The sequence below is a fragment of the Xenopus tropicalis genome, chromosome 2, assembly GCF_000004195.4.
Source record: "Xenopus tropicalis strain Nigerian chromosome 2, UCB_Xtro_10.0, whole genome shotgun sequence".
NCBI lineage: Eukaryota > Metazoa > Chordata > Amphibia > Anura > Pipidae > Xenopus > Xenopus tropicalis.
Genome location: NC_030678.2, coordinates 2485613 through 2506439, shown reverse-complemented (window position 1 = coordinate 2506439; position 20827 = coordinate 2485613). Strand labels below are relative to the sequence as shown.

The following is a 20827-nucleotide window of genomic DNA, read 5'->3' as shown; positions in this document are numbered from 1 at the left end:
CATATAAATCAGTGCATTGGGGCCCTAGAGAAGAAATAATACCCTGGTCTGAAGTTTACTTCCCCTTTAAAAAGGTTGTCAGGCCGTGCAGCCGGCGCTTATGTAACAGGGTATTTACAAGGACTGCCATGTAACACAGCACATATTCCCTGCTCAGACCTACTCTGGAGGGGGGGGGTATATATAGTAGTGAACACGCCGGTCCCGAGTCATGTGATGGGGACCCAGTGAATGATTGAATGACCCTGTAACCGGTGAGAGAATTCGTGGCAACATAAGGTGGGGGGTGGGAAGCGGCTGCCTTTACCCCAATCATTTCCACCTACTGTAACCTGGGGCTCCCTACAACTCCCAGCACCCTATGAAACACAATGTATTTGCCCAATAACAATAGTTCCTGGCTTCTCTAGATTGCCCCATGGGCCCCAGCCACGGGCAATTCCCATCAGCCCTTTCTATCCCTGCCTACATGGCACCTATCACATTTAGCATTGTGGGCCCTGGGGGGGCCCAGTCTGACATTGGTTGGGGCACTTGGTTCTATAATAAAGCTTATTTGGTATTGGAGCTGGCAGCAAATGACATGTAAACATTCTAATGCCGATTGGCTATTTGCTCCATTTTCACACTCTGATTGGCTCCTCGCTCCTACCATTATTATTATTAACATTTATTTATAAAGCGCCAACATACCCCGCAGCGCTGTACAATAAGTGGGTTACATACATTGGGCATACAGAGTAACATATAAAGCAATCAGTTACCGATACAGGAGGGGAAGGGAGCCCTGCCCAAAAGAGCTTACACTCTACAAGGAGTAACATATAAAGCAATCAGTAATCGATACAGGAGGGGAAGGGAGCCCTGCCCCAAAGAGCTTACACTCTACAAGGAGTAACATATAAAGCAATCAGTAACCGATACAGGAGGGGAAGGGAGCCCTGCCCCAAAGAGCTTACACTCTACAAGGAGTAACATATAAAGCAATCAGTAACCGATACAGGAGGGGAAGGGAGCCCTGCCCAAAAGAGCTTACACTCTACAAGGAGTAACATATAAAGCAATCAGTAACCGATACAGGAGGGGAAGAGAGCCCTGCCCCAAAGAGCTTACACTCTACAAGGAGTAACATATAAAGCAATCAGTAACCGATACAGGAGGGGAAGAGAGCCCTGCCCCAAAGAGCTTACAATCTACAAGGAGTAACATATAAAGCAATCATTAACCAATACAGGAGGGGAAGAGAGTCCTGCCCCAAAGAGCTTACAATCTACAAGGAGTAACATATAAAGCAATCAGTAACCGATACAGGAGGGGAAGAGAGCCCTGCCCAAAAGAGCTTACACTCTACAAGGAGTAACATATAAAGCAATCAATAACCGATACAGGAGGGGAAGAGAGCCCTGCCCCAAAGAGCTTACAATCTACAAGGAGTAACATATAAAGCAATCAGTAACCGATACAGGAGGGGAAGAGAGCCCTGCCCCAAAGAGCTTACACTCTACAAGGAGTAACATATAAAGCAATCAGTAACTGATACAGGAGGGGAAGGGAGCCCTGCCCAAAAGAGCTTACACTCTACAAGGAGTAACATATAAAGCAATCAGTAACCGATACAGGAGGGGAAGGGAGCCCTGCCCAAAAGAGCTTACACTCTACAAGGAGTAACATATAAAGCAATCAATAACCGATACAGGAGGGGAAGAGAGCCCTGCCCCAAAGAGCTTACAATCTACAAGGAGTAACATATAAAGCAATCAGTAACCGATACAGGAGGGGAAGAGAGCCCTGCCCCAAAGAGCTTACACTCTACAAGGAGTAACATATAAAGCAATCAGTAACCGATACAGGAGGGGAAGGGAGCCCTGCCCAAAAGAGCTTACACTCTACAAGGAGTAACATATAAAGCAATCAGTAACCGATACAGGAGGGGAAGGGAGCCCTGCCCAAAAGAGCTTACACTCTACAAGGAGTAACATATAAAGCAATCAATAACTGATACAGGAGGGGAAGAGAGCCCTGCCCCAAAGAGCTTACAATCTACAAGGAGTAACATATAAAGCAATCAGTAACCGATACAGGAGGGGAAGAGAGCCCTGCCCAAAAGAGCTTACACTCTACAAGGAGTAACATATAAAGCAATCAGTAACCGATACAGGAGGGGAAGAGAGCCCTGCCCAAAAGAGCTTACACTCTACAAGGAGTAACATATAAAGCAATCAGTAACCGATACAGGAGGGGAAGGGAGCCCTGCCCAAAAGAGCTTACACTCTACAAGGAGTAACATATAAAGCAATCAGTAACCGATACAAGAGGGGAAGAGAGCCCTGCCCAAAAGAGCTTACACTCTACAAGGAGTAACATATAAAGCAATCAGTAACCGATACAGGAGGGGAAGGGAGCCCTGCCCAAAAGAGCTTACACTCTACAAGGAGTAACATATAAAGCAATCAGTAACCGATACAAGAGGGGAAGAGAGCCCTGCCCAAAAGAGCTTACACTCTACAAGGAGTAACATATAAAGCAATCAGTAACCGATACAAGAGGGGAAGAGAGCCCTGCCCAAAAGAGCTTACACTCTACAAGGAGTAACATATAAAGCAATCAGTAACCGATACAGGAGGGGAAGAGAGCCCTGCCCAAAAGAGCTTACACTCTACAAGGAGAAAGGGTTGAGACACAAGGTTTAATACCATTTTATATTCTGCTCTCATTGGCTCTCTCTTTTAGTTGGGTCACTGGTTTTAATCTCTGATTGGCTACTGGTTTGTTCCAAACTGTTACCCCACACAGAGGGGCTAATTTACCAATATGGGTGCTAAAATAGCACCAGTGCAACAGCCCAAAGCAACCAATCAGATATTTGCTTACATTTCTCTAACGGATAGCAGACTGAGTAAAACCGATTGGAGCAAGATTTACCCCAGGGGATCTGGGCTGATTTGCATTGATATTATTTACTCTGGTGCAGTTTCCCAGCATCCCCTCACAGGGCTGTAAGTGGCACATTGGCTGGCAGTTGGCATCTCGCGGGCTCAGTGACAGAGCGGCGGTTTTACAGGGAATTAATGGACTCTCTAGAGAACGTGCTCCTAAATCCCGCTGAGTGGCCCTTTCCCCCCCCCCCGGTCTGGTCATTTATTAATCTGCAAAGGGGAAGAAAACTTCACAAGTTATTTTAAGGCTAAGGTGTGCGGGAGGTGGGGAGGGAGGGAATGTGTTCTGATGCTGCCGGCACCCAATTGCCCCCCTTTGCTATAATCCCAGTTATTGCTCTGCCCACGAGTGTATCTAGAATCCCTGCTGTAAAGTGAGACAACACTGCAGTGTGTTTCCCACGGGAATTCCCACACACAAGCACAAATAGCCTCTCTAGGGGGGCACAGACCCAGATGCTGGGGGCACAGTGGGGATCATTTATCAACACTGGGCAAATTTACCCATGAGCAGTAACCCATAGCAACCAATCAGTGATTGGCCAGCTGCAGGTAGAACAATGAATGCAACTATTTGATTGGTTGCCATAGGTTACTGCCCATGGGCAAATTTGCCCAGTGTTGATAAATGACCCAGTGTGTTTGTGGGGTTAGGGCCATGGCAGACGGGGAGATTAGTCACCCACAACAAATCTCCCTTGTCGCGGGGACTAATCTCCCCAAAATGCCATCCCACCAGCTAGAATGTAAATCGCCGGTAGGATGGCATACGCAGCGCCACTATTTCCCCGAAGTCCCGGAAGTTGCCTTGAGAGTCGCCCGCAACAAGGGAGATTTCTCGCTGGCAACTAATCTCCCCGTCTGCCGCAGCCCTAAGGAGCACATTACATGCTGAGGTGTAAGGGTGAGGACACACGGAGCTACTAGTAGCAGCTACTTGTCACGGCTACTAAAATAGACAGTGCCGATCATTTACTGATAACTGTTTCTACATGTGTTTAGTAGTGACATTCTTAGTATTGTCTATGGCAGGGGATTTTCTGGAGTTTAGTAGCCTTAAAAAAGTAGCTACTACTAAGTAGCTCTGTATGTCTTCACCCTAAATGCTGCACTGTGGGGGCAATGTATGCACTGCTGTGGGTACTGTGAGGCCATGGGATGCACTGGGGGCAGAGTAATGCCCTTTCTGGGGACTATGGGTAAAGATACAGTGAGGGATCCTGTTGCACTTATAGGCGGCTGGAGACACCAATTACATACAAATTCCCCAATGCCGATATACAGGCTCCACTTTCCCTTTAAAGTGCAATCTTAGCAGGATAAATACCCAATTGTAAGAAGCAAACTGAAAACAACAAACCGAGTGACCCGCTGGCTAATGGCCTGAGCCTCTAATGGGTCACTAAGAGACTTCTGTGCCAGGAAACCAATATGGGTGGCAGAAGATAGAATACAGGAAATAACTGCCCCCCCCCCCCAGTTTAATGGTTTATTTGATTACAAACACTAGATATTACTTACAGGCCAGAAGTATCCCGCTGCTGCCCTTCCCGCTATCCTCCATCTGGAACCCAGTCGGCTGCCAATGGCTTTTGTGACTTCAGAGCAAAATTAGGAAATATTATTTCATGATAATTTAGGGATTTGTTATGCTGAATGTTGAGTCTTGAGTCACGTGATGTATTTACCCTAACCAGCCAGGGGAAGGGAAGCAGGGTCAGACTGCCCCCCCCCCCGATCCTGTTGGGGCCCAAGCATACCAGCAGGCTGTGTAGTGGGGCACTAGGGGGTGCAATCCATTGCCCCATACTTCATTGGTGCTGGTATTAATGAGAGTGGTGGGCCCTTAGCTGGGGGGCAGGGTGGGGCTAGAGTGGTGGGCCCTTAGCTGGGGGGCAGTGAGGGGCCAGAGTGGTGGGCCCTTAGCTGGGGGGCAGGGTGGGGCTAGAGTGGTCAGCCCTTAGCTTGGGGGCAGGGTGGGGCCAGAGTGGTGGGCCCTTGGGTCAGTTTTCTAGAGGGTCCCCCTCTCCCAGTTCAACACTGAAGGGCAATTTAGGCCACACCGGGTCCATACTGAGATTTAAAACAGGTCCAAACAGCCCCAAAGGCCCCATACAAAGTGACTGTGGCATCTTACTGCAGCCCCTAGGGCATTAGCCAGATCCTACACATTGCCAGCCCGGGCCTGGGTCCAGTTACATTGGATCCTTCCTGCTCAGAGCAGCGCTGTACTAGACTTTCTTCTAGCAGGTTCTATGGTTCTGTAGTTACTGACCCATCCGGGAAGCCCATCCCCTACCTATAAGGTAGCGGCTCTTTTCTATCCCATGGAGCAGCAAATCAGGGTCTTCCAGACAGAACCCACTCAGGTCTCTTACGGCAAAAATGATCTGTGCTCCTTAAAGGAGACATGTCGGATAATTATGAATAATATACGGTGCTGGTTTCCCTTTGGGCTAAACATTAACCCTATCTGTAACAATGGCCCCTTTATTGGAGCTCCCTATAGATCCTCTCAGGTCCCTGCCTGGGTTTTAAATGAGGGGTGGGCGTGTCCTAAGGGTCCCTGCCAGAAGCAAAGTATCCAATCACAGCCCTGCGCTCACACAAGCACAGACAGGCTTCAGTTCCCTATCAGGTCAGCCTAGCTGCTGATTGGTTCCTATCCTACAGTGCTGCCGCCGCCCCCCCCTGCACAGCCTGGGAAAGGAGGCGGCAGGAAGTGGAACTGATGGGCGGGGCTAGTGGGGGTTTGGGAGACATTTTCAATAAATCAGTGCAAAACACTACTTTTTAAAGCCCATTCCTTCTATATTTAGATATATACAGTGGTGTGAAAAACTATTTGCCCCCTTCCTGATTTCTTATTCTTTTGCATGTTTGTCACACAAAATGTTTCTGCTCATCAAACACATTTAACTATTAGTCAAAGATAACACAAGTAAACACAAAATGCAGTTTTTAAATGAAGGTTTACATTATTAAGGGAGAAAAAAATCTCCAAATCTACATGGCCCTGTGTGAAAAAGTGATTGCCCCCCTTGTTAAAAAATAACTTAACTGTGGTTTATCCCACCTGAGTTCAATTTGTGTAGTCACCCCCAGGCCTGATTACTGCCACACCTGTTTCAATCAAGAAATCACTTAAATAGGAGCTACCTGACACAGAGAAGTAGCCCAAAAGCACCTCAAAAGCTACACATCATGCCAAGATCCAAAGAAATTCAGGAACAAATGAGAACAAAAGTAATTGAGATCTATCAGTCTGGTAAAGGTTATAAAGCCATTTCTAAAGCTTTGGGACTCCAGCGAACCACAGTGAGAGCCATTATCCATAAATGGCAAAAACATGGAACAGTGGGGAACCTTCCCAGGAGTGGCCGGCCGACCAAAATTACCCCAAGAGCGCAGAGACAACTCATCCGAGAGGCCACAAAAGACCCCAGGACAACATCTAAAGAACTGCAGGCCTCACTTGCCTCAATTAAGGTCAGTGTTCACGACTCCACCATAAGAAAGAGACTGGGCAAAAACGGCCTGCATGGCAGATTTCCAAGGCGCAAACCACTTTTAAGCAAAAAGAACATTAAGGCTCGTCTCAATTTTGCCAAAAAACATCTCAATTATTGCCAAGACTTTTGGGAAAATACCTTTTGGACCGACGAGACAAAAGTTGAACTTTTTGGAAGGTGCATGTCCCGTTACATCTGGCGTAAAAGTAACACAGCATTTCAGAAAAAGAACATCATACCAACAGTAAAATATGGTGGTGGTAGTGTGATGGTCTGGGGTTGTTTTGCTGCTTCAGGACCTGGAAGGCTTGCTGTGATAGATGGAACCATGAACACTGACCTTAATTGAGGCAAGTGAGGCCTGCAGTTCTTTAGATGTTGTCCTGGGGTCTTTTGTGGCCTCTCGGATGAGTTGTCTCTGCGCTCTTGGGGTAATTTTGGTCGGCCGGCCACTCCTGGGAAGGTTCCCCACTGTTCCATGTTTTTGCCATTTGTGGATAATGGCTCTCACTGTGGTTCGCTGGAGTCCCAAAGCTTTAGAAATGGCTTTATAACCTTTACCAGACTGATAGATCTCAATTACTTTTGTTCTCATTTGTTCCTGAATTTCTTTGGATCTTGGCATGATGTGTAGCTTTTGAGGTGCTTTTGGGCTACTTCTCTGTGTCAGGTAGCTCCTATTTAACTGATTTCTTGATTGAAACAGGTGTGGCAGTAATCAGGCCTGGGGGTGACTACAGAAATTGAACTCAGGTGTGATAAACCACAGTTAAGTTATTTTTTAACAAGGGGGGCAATCACTTTTTCACACAGGGCCATGTAGATTTGGAGATTTTTTTCTCCCTTAATAATGTAAACCTTCATTTAAAAACTGCATTTTGTGTTTACTTGTGTTATCTTTGACTAATAGTTAAATGTGTTTGATGATCAGAAACATTTTGTGTGACAAACATGCAAAAGAATAAGAAATCAGGAAGGGGGCAAATAGTTTTTCACACCACTGTATTGGCACAATGTTTTTCACACAATATCTCCCCTTTTAACCAGTAAATGACACAGCGCTGTAGTAAAGCACAGACTTTATATTGTGTCTCTTACATCAGCGGCTCCTGCGCGAGCCTGGGGGGGACACACAATAGGTCGGATTTACCGGGATTAAGACAAAGATTATTAAAAATGGCAAATTAATTTGGACTCAGTGTTACCTCCTTCCTCTCCAACGTCTTCTGCTGCCCGGCCCCACGTCTGCCTGCGGGGAAGGAACAGCCGGGGCTGAAACCTCTTATTCATCTTATTTATATACATACACGGCGCTGTACTGAGATTATACGGTATTTATATACATACACGGCGCTGTACTGAGATTATACGGTATTTATATACATACACGGCGCTGTACTGAGATTATACGGTATTTATATACATACACGGCACTGTACTGAGATTATACGGTATTTATATACATACACGGCGCTGTACTGAGATTATACGGTATTTATATACATACACGGCGCTGTACTGAGATTATACGGTATTTATATACATACACGGCGCTGTACTGAGATTATACGGTATTTATATACATACACGGCGCTGTACTGAGATTATACGGTATTTATATACATACACGGCGCTGTACTGAGATGATACGGTATTTATATACATACACGGCGCTGTACTGAGATTATACGGTATTTATATACATACACGGCGCTGTACTGAGATTATACGGTATTTATATACATACACGGCGCTGTACTGAGATTATACGGTATTTATATACATACACGGCACATACACGGCGCTGTACTGAGATTATACGGTATTTATATACATACGCGGCACATACACGGCGCTGTACTGAGATTATACGGTATTTATATACATACGCGGCACATACACGGCGCTGTACTGAGATTATACGGTATTTATATACATACACGGCGCTGTACTGAGATTATACAGTATTTATATACATACACGGCGCTGTACTGAGATTATACGGTATTTATATACATACGCGGCACATACACGGCACTGTACTGAGATTATACGGTATTTATATACATACGCGGCACATACACGGCGCTGTACTGAGATTATACGGTATTTATATACATACGCGGCACATACACGGCACTGTACTGAGATTATACGGTATTTATATACATACACGGCGCTGTACTGAGATTATACGGTATTTATATACATACACGGCGCTGTACTGAGATTATACGGTATTTATATACATACACGGCACTGTACTGAGATTATACGGTATTTATATACATACGCGGCACATACACGGCGCTGTACTGAGATTATACGGTATTTATATACATACGCGGCACTGTACTGAGATTATACGGTATTTATATACATACGCGGCACTGTACTGAGATTATACGGTATTTATATACATACACGGCGCTGTACTGAGATTATACGGTATTTATATACATACGCGGCACTGTACTGAGATTATACGGTATTTATATACATACGCGGCACTGTACTGAGATTATACGGTATTTATATACATACACGGCGCTGTACTGAGATTATACGGTATTTATATACATACGCGGCACTGTACTGAGATTATACAGTATTTATATACATACGCGGCACTGTACTGAGATTATACGGTATTTATATACATACGCGGCACTGTACTGAGATTATACGGTATTTATATACATACGCGGCACATACACGGCGCTGTACTGAGATTATACGGTATTTATATACATACGCGGCACATACACGGCGCTGTACTGAGATTATACGGTATTTATATACATACGCGGCACATACACGGCGCTGTACTGAGATTATACGGTATTTATATACATACGCGGCACATACACGGCGCTGTACTGAGATTATACGGTATTTATATACATTAGCAGCACATAGCGACTCCTCTCAGCTTCCCCTCAGGCTCCACTCAGACTCCTCTCAGCTTCCACTCAGTTTCCCCTCAGGCTCCACTCAGACTCCTCTCAGCTTCCACTCAGTTTCCCCTCAGGCTCCACTCAGACTCCTCTCAGCTTCCACTCAGACTCCTCTCAGTTTCCCCTCAGACTCCACTCAGCTTCCCCTCAGACTCCACTCAGCTTCCCCTCAGACTCCACTCAGCTTCCCCTCAGACTCCACTCAGCTTCCCCTCAGACTCCACTCAGCTTCCCCTCAGACTCCACTCAGCTTCCCCTCAGACTCCACTCAGCTTCCCCTCAGACTCCACTCAGCTTCCCCTCAGGCTCCACTCAGTTTCCCCTCAGGCTCCACTCAGCTTCCCCTCAGACTCCACACTCAGTTTCCCCTCAGACTCCACACTCAGTTTCCCCTCAGACTCCACACTCAGTTTCCCCTCAGACTCCACTCAGTTTCCCCTCAGTTTCCCCTCAGACTGCACTCAGTTTCCCCTCAGACTGCACTCAGTTTCCCCTCAGACTCCACTCAGTTTCCCCTCAGACTGCACTCAGCTTCCCCTCAGACTGCACTCAGCTTCCCCTCAGACTCCACTCAGCTTCCCCTCAGACTCCACTCAGTTTCCCCTCAGACTCCACTCAGTTTCCCCTCAGACTCCACTCAGTTTCCCCTCAGACTCCACTCAGTTTCCCCTCAGACTGCACTCAGTTTCCCCTCAGACTGCACTCAGTTTCCCCTCAGACTGCACTCAGTTTCCCCTCAGACTGCACTCAGTTTCCCCTCAGACTGCACTCAGCTTCCCCTCAGACTCCACTCAGCTTCCCCTCAGACTCCACTCAGCTTCCCCTCAGACTCCACTCAGTTTCCCCTCAGACTCCACTCAGTTTCCCCTCAGACTCCACTCAGTTTCCCCTCAGACTCCACTCAGTTTCCCCTCAGACTCCACTCAGCTTCCCCTCAGACTGCACTCAGCTTCCCCTCAGACTGCACTCAGCTTCCCCTCAGACTGCACTCAGTTTCCCCTCAGACTGCACTCAGTTTCCCCTCAGACTGCACTCAGCTTCCCCTCAGACTGCACTCAGCTTCCCCTCAGACTGCACTCAGTTTCCCCTCAGACTGCACTCAGTTTCCCCTCAGACTGCACTCAAGTTTCCCCTCAGATTCCCCTCAGACTCCACTCAGTTTCCCCTCAGACTCCACTCAGTTTCCCCTCAGACTCCACTCAGTTTCCCCTCAGACTGCACTCAGTTTCCCCTCAGACTGCACTCAGTTTCCCCTCAGACTGCACTCAGTTTCCCCTCAGACTGCACTCAGTTTCCCCTCAGACTGCACTCAGTTTCCCCTCAGACTGCACTCAGTTTCCCCTCAGACTGCACTCAGTTTCCCCTCAGACTGCACTCAGTTTCCCCTCAGACTGCACTCAGCTTCCCCTCAGTCTGCACTCAGTTTCCCCTCAGACTGCACTCAGTTTCCCCTCAGACTGCACTCAGTTTCCCCTCAGACTGCACTCAGCTTCCCCTCAGACTGCACTCAGCTTCCCCTCAGACTGCACTCAGCTTCCCCTCAGACTGCACTCAGCTTCCCCTCAGACTGCACTCAGTTTCCCCTCAGACTGCACTCAGTTTCCCCTCAGACTGCACTCAGTTTCCCCTCAGACTGCACTCAGTTTCCCCTCAGACTCCACTCAGTTTCCCCTCAGACTGCACTCAGCTTCCCCTCAGACTCCACTCAGTTTCCCCTCAGACTCCACTCAGTTTCCCCTCAGACTCCACTCAGTTTCCCCTCAGACTGCACTCAGCTTCCCCTCAGACTGCACTCAGTTTCCCCTCAGACTGCACTCAGCTTCCCCTCAGACTGCACTCAGTTTCCCCTCAGATTCCCCTCAGACTGCACTCAGTTTCCCCTCAGATTCCCCTCAGACTGCACTCAGTTTCCCCTCAGACTGCACTCAGCTTCCCCTCAGACTGCACTCAGCTTCCCCTCAGACTGCACTCAGTTTCCCCTCAGATTCCCCTCAGACTGCACTCAGTTTCCCCTCAGACTCCACTCAGTTTCCCCTCAGACTGCACTCAGTTTCCCCTCAGACTGCACTCAGTTTCCCCTCAGACTGCACTCAGTTTCCCCTCAGACTGCACTCAGTTTCCCCTCAGACTGCACTCAGTTTCCCCTCAGACTGCACTCAGTTTCCCCTCAGACTGCACTCAGCTTCCCCTCAGTCTGCACTCAGTTTCCCCTCAGACTCCACTCAGTTTCCCCTCAGACTCCACTCAGTTTCCCCTCAGACTGCACTCAGTTTCCCCTCAGACTCCACTCAGTTTCCCCTCAGACTGCACTCAGTTTCCCCTCAGACTGCACTCAGTTTCCCCTCAGACTGCACTCAGCTTCCCCTCAGACTGCACTCAGTTTCCCCTCAGCTTCCCCTCAGACTGCACTCAGTTTCCCCTCAGTCTGCACTCAGTTTCCCCTGAGCCCGGAGGCCGCAGTTCCCGCCCAGCGTTATTTCCCAGCGCCCCCCTGTCCCGGGCCCAGTAAGTGGCAGAGAAAGTGTCTGAGTTATCGGTGCATCAGTGTTCCAGTGGCTGCCTGATCCCCAAGCGGCTGTGGGGCCGGGGCCTGGGCGCTCCTGCCTCTGCATTTTTCCAGCCCAATTAGGTTATTACTAAGGCTAAATGAGCCATGGAGGCTCTGAAAAGTCACACCATCGCCGGGGTGACGGGGCGTGTCGCTTCCATTGGAGGAAGGCAGCCGGGTGTGACCGTAGCGCTCTTACTTTCTACCTGTCACCTTCACATTCTTAGGCCTCCCCGCAGGCTCCTGTTACTCCTTCCTCACGTCACCGCAGCGCCGCCATCTTGTTTTCCAGACGATTAGCCAATCAGAGCGCTGCGCGGGAAACCCACACTGGCCTCAGTGGAAATGTATATTTCTTTTTATTGTCCCTTATGTAAAACATTGGTTGTCCTGTGAGTGACATTAACTCTTACTAACGTGGATTCAGAATTCAGATATTCATTTTTTTATTATTATATTTCATAAGAATACAGATCTGCAGCTCCTTCATAGTACAACTACCCCTGTAACTATGGAGATCCTGATTATGATATATCTTTTTGTCATGGGGCCAGAACTTTCTTTGCACTCTGTTGGGGAAACACAATGGCCTGTCCCAAGTAGCGGTGAGGGCCTAGCGCAAAAATGGACTTTGTGGGTCTCATTTATGTGAGGGTTGATTTACCTGAGGCCCTGTTGAACTACAACTCCCAGCACCTTTGGCTTTTGTTTGGCTTGTAGTAATGCACAGGTAGGGCCAGGCCTGGACTTGCAACCTGTAGATCCTGGTAATGCCAAAGGGGCTACGGTAGGATGCCACAGACACATTTATTCCGTATTGGGCACTTGGGGTCTATATGTATCTGAACTGCCAGGGCATGTTCTGACTCTCAGGTTTCAGGGTTGCCGGGTTGGTGGTTTTTCCACCAAAGTACAAACCCGCCATGGTACAGATTTGGGCTATTTTTTGGCGGGTTTGTAGTTTGGAAACTAACCAAAGTTTTTCCCCCTAGTAAACCTGCCGTGCCTGTCCCACTGCATGCTGGGTAATGTAGTTTGTACCTAACAATTAGCCTACAGCTAGGATTAATATAAAACTACAATACCCAGCATGCAATGGGTCAGTATAGACAGTGGCTCCTGCTCCCTGCTCTATAGGGTATGGGATTGTACCATTATTTTCTACTGTGATGTGGGGGGGCTGCCATTTGTTACTTTCTGCAGTTGATCCTTAAGCTATAATTTTCAGGATCCCTTGGGGCTGCTGGGAGTTGTAGTGCAACGCACCCATATGTATATCATGTCTGGGGTTAATGCAACATTCTGAATCCATTTCTGTAGGGACTTCTCAGCTGGACTGGGCACAGAGGGAATTATCAGCCATCCCAGTAACTGGAGAGGGGGCGCAGGGCATGGGGAGTGATTATACGCTTTAATAAGGCAGGTTTTTACATATATACTTTTATTTTTTCATTGCGTATATTGGGCTACTTTTGAAGTGGCTTTCAGCTAGTTTTGGGCTGGTTTTAGAACTGATTTGGCTGGTTTGGAAAATAATCAATCTGGCGACCCTGCTCAGGTTGTACCTGGGTGGGGCCTTGCCCAATCCAACCTACTGTCTGACCTAAAGTCAAAGTCCAGCAATGTCAGAGAAAGGTGGAGATGTCTTCAAAGGGGGGCTTATGCTTTCTGGTGCTGCTGAAGAGTTTGGGATATATGCAGTGACTGCCATCTTGCTTTATTGCCTCCATCTTGCCCCTTTGTGACTATCTGTTAGTTCTCTCACTAGAGGTGGCCATACACAGGCAGATTTCAGCCCCTGATTCAAGTCCTTCAGACTGATTTGGCAGCTTACCTGCCCGTGTATAGGCACCCCCGGCGGGCCTCCATGATCAATAACTGGCCTACAATTAGCCAGATGTCGATCGGCAGGTTCACCTTAGGTGGGCAATATCAGGCTGATTCGATCGTCTAGAGACCCTAGAGCCAATGATCGAATTAAAAAAGCGGACATAGATGACGTCAGACCAAGCACTTCATTAAGAAGCCAACGTGGTCCCCTATCCGATGGAAAATCAAACCTTCCCAATCGAGATCTGCCCAATTTTAGGCCTAATATCAATCGGGGAGGCACGTTGGGGGTGCCCATACATGGGCAGATAAGTTGCCAAATTGGTCTAAAGGACTCAAATCAGCAGGTCTGGGAATCCGTAAACGGCCTCCCCAATGGATATATGGTCTAAAATTGCCCAGATCTCGATCGGGAAGGTAATATTTGCTGTCGGATCGGAGACCGCAACGGCACTTATTCCCACCATTTTAAATTTGATTGTTAGCTCTAGGGCCAAATCATCAAATTAGCCCGATATCACCCACCTAAGGTGGCCATATCAGGAATAGGATCACTATGTGTATGGCCACCTTTAGACAAAGTGTTCATTTCCACTGATATAATTAATAGAGACAGAATAGGAATAGATATAAAGATTAATAAGGAGAGAGAGATAGATATAATATAGACAGACAGACCAATAGATGAGAGAGAGAGAGAGAGATAGATAAAATATAGACAGACCAATAGATGAGAGAGAGAGAGAGAGAGAGATAATATAGACACCAGTAGATAAGAGAGAGAGATAGATAAAATATAGGCAGACCAATAGATAAGAGAGAGAGAGATAATATAGACAGACCAGTAGATAAGAGAGAGAGATAGATAAAATATAGACAGACCAATAGATGAGAGAGAGAGAGAGATAATATAGACAGACCAGTAGATAAGAGAGAGAGATAGATAAAATATAGACAGACCAATAGATAAGAGAGAGAGAGATAGATATAATATAGACAGACCAATAGATAAGAGAGAGAGAGATAGATATAATATAGACAGACGAATAGATAAGAGAGAGAGAGATAAATAATATAGACAGACCAATGGATAAGAGAGAGAGAGAGATATATATAATATAGACAGACCAATAGATAAGAGAGAGATATATATAATATAGACAGACCAATAGATAAGAGAAAGAGAGAGATAGATATAATATAGACAGACCAATAGATAAGAGAGAGATATAATATACAGACTGATATGAGAATGAAGAGAACAATCAGCCAAATGAATATGTGGGTACATAATGGTCCCCAATGCCTGAGCTTCACTTACCAAGACATTAATCACAGGTACAATTTGCTGCCCCCCCCCCCCCCAGCCGCTCTCTGTGTGGATGTGATTGGCCGGGTTATTAGATGGTAATGGCACCGCTCCCAGTCCATCCATTACTCATTAATGACTCTTCTCGGGAGCAAATGGAATTATAATCAGTTTTACATTCCCTGCGCTTGTGTTTGTGCCTCCTCCCTTTGTACTGAGAGAGAACCCTCTGATAATCTCCTATAATATTCCCTGATAAATAATAGGATTGGAACAGTGCAGCAATATTATCTGCAGGGCACTCACACATACTGGGGTATTTGTGTTTATCAGGAGTCACTTACCCTAGCTACAATAATACTATACAGTAAATATACAGGAGAACTGTATGACATCAGTAATGACATCATGAAGTGCTGGGAATTATGACATCATGATCTTTTAATTGAATTTTAATCTGGTTCAACCACAATTTGAATTACACTGAACTAGAGAAATATTTTCTATAATTGTCTATTTTGCTTCCTTAAAGTGATAGTGACACTAAAAAACGAAATCACAAAATCTGAATGTACGTAAGTTTCCAGTTGATAGCTCGGATAGTAACTGGTACCTGAACCCGACTGTCCCTTCTCAGCCTGTCAGTTACTGCTTCTAACGCTAACGGGCTCCTGCAGCGCAAATATGGCCGCCCCCTTGTAGAGAAACATGGGGGCTCAGTTGGGGAATGTAAAGGTATTGGGCAAATACTTTTAAGACAAAATTATAAATAGCTTGCAAAGCTGTACATGCTATGAGCAAACTTAGGGGGCTGTTCCTGCTGAATTGTGCTTAGTACAGGGGAATCCCTATGTGCCATAGTTTTATGGGATCTCTCTGTACAGGCTATGGGCAAACTTAGGGGGCTGTTCCTGCTGAATTGTGCTTAGTACAGGGGAATCCCTATGTGCCATAGTTTTATGGTATCTCTCTGTACAGGCTATGGGCAAACTTAGGGGGCTGTTCCTGCTGAATTGTGCTTAGTACAGGGGAATCCCTATGTGCCATAGTTTTATGGTATCTCTCTGTACAGGCTATGGGCAAACTTAGGGGGCTGTTCCTGCTGAATTGTGCTTAGTACAGGGGAATCCCTATGTGCCATAGTTTTATGGTATCTCTCTGTACAGGCTATGAGCAAACTTAGGGGACTGTTCCTGCTGAATTGTGCTTAGTACAGGGGAATCCCTATGTGCCATAGTTTTATGGTATCTCTCTGTACAGGCTATGAGCAAACTTAGGGGGCTGTTCCTGCTGAATTGTGCTTAGTACAGGGGAATCCCTATCATTGTGCCCTAGGCAGGTGCCTCTTTAGCCCTGCCAATCAGTGAGGGGCTAAAGGGGTAATAGTAGGAGCCAATCAGTGAGAGACTAAAGCCTTATAAGTAGGAGGCAATCATTGGGAGGCTAAAGCAGTTTAAATAGGAGCCAATCAGTGACAAACTAAAGCGGTAAAGAGACAACCAATCAGTAAGAAGCTAAAGTGGTTTAAGTAGGAGCCAGTCAGTGAGAGGCTAAGGAGGTACAATCAGCAGCCAATCAGTGAGAGGCTAAAGCGGTACAATCAGCAGCCAATCAGTACGGCCGAGTGTAGAATTCAGGGGGAAGTGCAGACACCAATCATAGGGGTATTTACCAGGGGACTGAGAGGAGCAGCAGAGTCGCTAGGGAAGGGGAGAGGGTAATGGGGGTTGGAGAGCAGGAACAGCCCACATGGGAAATAAGCGGGGAGATAATTTGGTACCAGTGTTTGCTCTAATTGCCCCCTGAATTATTGATTATTATTGATACTGGCTGATGTTTGTTCGGTGTGCGAGCCCAGTTCCAATCAGCTCATCCGATTCATCTGCTGAGCTCTCGCCATTCTCTCATCCTATAATGGGGCTGCAGCAATCTACTGCTCTCTGGATTTAAAGGCAAAGTCTCGCTCTGTTCCCTTTTTGGAAATTATGCCCCTTTTCCGGCACTTTGTTTAACTCAGTGTTAAGGTTTCTCCCAAAGTTATTCCAGTTTAGTGTCTATAGCGATACTCTGCCTGCCCTATGCTGCCTGTGTGTGCCATACTCTGCCTGACCTATGCTGCCTGTGTGTGCCATACTTTGCCTGCCCTACGCTGCCTGTGTCTGCCATACTTTGCCTGCCCTACACTGCCTGTGTTTGCCATACTCTGCCTGCCCTACGCTGCCTGTGTGTGCCATACTCTGCCTGCCCTACCCTGCCTGTGTGTGCCATACTCTGCCTGCCTTATGCTGCCTGTGTGTGCCATACTCTGCCTGCCCTACGCTGCCTGTGTGTGCCATACTCTGCCTGCCCTATGCTGCCTGTGTGTGCCATACTCTGCCTGCCCTATGCTGCCTGTGTGTGCCATACTCTGCCTGCCCTATGCTGCCTGTGTGCCATACTCTGCCTGCCCTACGCTGCCTGTGTGTGCCATACTCTGCCTGCCCTATGCTGCCTGTGTGTGCCATAATATGCCTACCCTATGCTGCCTGTGTGTGCCATACTCTGCCTGCCCTATGCTGCCTGTGTGTGCCATACTCTGCCTGCCCTATGCTGCATGTGTGTGCCATAATCTGACTACCCTATGCTGCCTGTGTGTGCCATACTCTGTCTGCCCTACGCTGCCTGTTTGTGCCATACTCTGCCTGCCCTACGCTGCTTGTGTGTGCCATACTCTGCCTGCCCTATGCTGCCTGTGTGTGCCATACTCTGCCTGACCTACGCTGCCTGTGTGTGCCATACTCTGCCTCCCTATGCTGCCTGTGTGTGCCATACTCTGCCTGCCCTATGCTGCCTGTGTGTGCCATACTCTGCCTGCCCTATGCTGCCTGTGTGTGCCATACTCTGCCTGCCCTATGCTGCCTGTGGGTGTCATACTCTGCCTGCCCTATGCTGCCTGTGTGTGCCATACTCTGCCTGCCCTATGCTGCCTGTGTGTGCCATACTCTGCCTGCCCTACCCTGCCTGTGTGTGCCATACTCTGTCTGCCCTATGCTGCCTGTGTGTGCCATACTCTGCCTGCCCTATGCTGCCTGTGTGTGCCATACTCTGCCTGCCCTATAACGTAATGTAACATAGAACTGACATATAACTTGTGAAGGGGCGGAGTTAGGAGGCAAGGTGCATTGTGGGTATATTCAACCATTTGTGCCTTTGTTCCCAAAGCATCCCTGCCAGGGCAGTTATAGTAAATAGACAAAGGGCAGGTAGGTGACAGTAGGTGGCTGCTGGGGGGGTACCTATATTTGCCCCACAGACTGGAGCAGCTGCTGCTTCTGCATTTGCTGCGCTCACAAATTATCAGCTCTCTTGTTTTATTGTTTTTATTGCTTTTATCTTCCTTCCTGAACAACAGTATTTATTGGCTGAAGGTCCCCGTTGGCACGGCGCCCGAGCCGGGCATTGATTGTGCCTCTCTCTGAGCACTTACCTATTGACTTATCTTATGGGCAGGATGCGCCGATGTGCCTCTATCTCTTCTACTCACTGTTATTTATGGGCACTGGGTCCCCTGCTTCATGTAGTGCCACCCCGAACCCCCAAATGCTCCAGTGTATCCCCCGTCCCCCCCACTCACCCCCACAGCTTCATATCTGCTTAATGCTGCTGTACAGACTCCTATATACACCAGCTGTGTAACCAACTAATAATTCCCCTTATAATACATGAGTGATACTCAGAGTTCCCTGTATAACTCAGCCTGCAGCCTTGTGCCTTTATATGGGGGGCACAGAACCCCTCAGTGACTGCTAATATCCTTATCATTTACAGTAGGGGGTACATTATCCCTTATAATACATGAGTGATACTCAGAGTTCCCTGTATAACTCAGCCTGCAGCCTTGTGCCTTTATATGGGGGGCACAGAACCCCTCAGTGACTGCTAATATCCTTATCATTTACAGTAGGGGGTACATTATCCCTTATAATACATGAGTGATACTCAGAGTTCCCTGTATAACTCAGCCTGCAGCCTTGTGCCTTTATATGGGCACAGAACCCCTCAGTGACTGCTAATATCCTTATCATTTACAGTAGGGGGTACATTATCCCTTATAATACATGAGTGATACTCAGAGTTCCCTGTATAACTCAGCCTGCAGCCTTGTGCCTTTATATGGGCACAGAACCCCTCAGTGACTGCTAATATCCTTATCATTTACAGTAGGGGGTACATTACCCCTTATAATATATGAGTGATACTCAGAGTTCCCTGCAGGTGTGAGTGTGGGGGTTACAGGGCAGATTGATGTGAGGGTGCTGCTCGCGGTGGGCTGTAGGAGGGAGATGCGGGAACACGGGGGGGGGGGGTTGGTACCTGCAGGGTGGGCAGGGCTCCAGGATCAATAGGAGATGGAGGAGCTGATATAGGAGACTGGCTGGGACCACAGGCGCGTTAGTTAATGTATCTGTTTCATTAGCCCCATACCTACTAACCGCCAAAACTATAATTAGCTGCTCGGTGTCTCTTGCTCACACTCCCTCTGCTTTAAAGGGGAAGTATTGCCTGCTATATGTCATTACCTCATTATATGACAAGTGTTTTCTGCCTAAATTTTTCACTAATAAAGTTCATATGCCCTATTGTTATATAAAGCAGTAAGGCTACTGTTACGCCACATGTTTTCTCTGATGACAGAAATGTGCCCCATACACCCATACAGGCACATACTGCCTTGGGCAAAAATATTGGCCCCTTTGCGCTTTTTTAAAAAAAAAAAAATCATAGTAGGGTCTTCTTGGCTCTCCTACAATAGAACCAGGGGGATTCCCTGGGTCTCCTTTCATAGAACCAGTGGGGTCTTCATGGGTCACCTACCCAAAAAGCTAGTAGGGTCCTCCTGGGTTTTCCTTATCATATAGAGCCAGTGGAGACTTTCCATAGATCCAATGGGGTCTTCTGTGGTCTTCCATCAAAGAGCCAATAGGGTCTACCTGGGTCTCCTACCAAAGAGCCAGTAGTGTCTTCCTGGTTTCCCTACCATAGAGCCAGTGGGGACATTCCATAGATCCAATGGGGTCTTCTTTGGTCTTCTATCAAAGAGCCAATAGGGTCCTCTCGGGTTTTCCTATCACACAGCCAGTGAGGACTTCCTGGGTCTTTTTATAGAGATCCAATGGGGTCTCCTACCAAATAGGGTCCTCCTGGGTCTCTTACCATAGAGCCAGTGGAGACTTCTTGGTTCTCCTACCACAGAGCCAGTGGAGAATTCATGGGTTTATTTCCACAGAACCAGTGGGGTCCCCAAAAAGCTAGTAGGGTCCTCCTGGGTTTTCCTTATGATAAAGCCAGTGGAGACTTTCCATAGATCCAATGGGGTCTTCTGTGGTCTTCCATCAAAGAGCCAATAGGGTCTACCTGGGTCTCCTACCATAGAGCCAGTAGTGTCTTCCTGGTTTCCCTACCTTAGAGCCAGTGGGGACATTCCATAGATCCAATAGGGTCATCTGTGGTCTTCCATCAAAGAGCCAATAGGGTCCTCTCAGGTTTTCCCATCATAGAGTCAGTGGGGAGTTCCTGGGTCTCCTTACAGAGATCCAATGGGGAGCATTGGTGCTCATTTTTAGAAAACAATGATGTGTTTACATTTCACGTGAAATAGGAAACAATGATGTGACTAATTTCCCCCTTGAAACTGGGTGAAATAGAAAACAATGATGGAATTAACTTCCCCTTGAAACTGGGTGAAATAGAAAACA

At 47.3% G+C, this 20827-nt stretch overlaps 1 protein-coding gene across 2 annotated transcripts in view; it reads left to right on the top strand.

Annotated features, from left to right (window-relative positions):
* The window catches only part of casr (calcium-sensing receptor), a 61059-nt gene that overhangs the window by 7462 nt on the left and 32770 nt on the right, over window positions 1-20827 (top strand). Inside the window, exon 1 of one of the 2 annotated variants that reach the window (XM_031896430.1) lies at window positions 11975-12300. The exons of the other annotated variant lie outside the window; for it this stretch is intronic. The gene's annotated coding sequence lies outside the window, so the exon portion shown is untranslated. Of the gene's footprint in view, window positions 1-11974; window positions 12301-20827 lie in introns of those variants that run through there. 2 annotated transcript variants of the gene reach the window in all.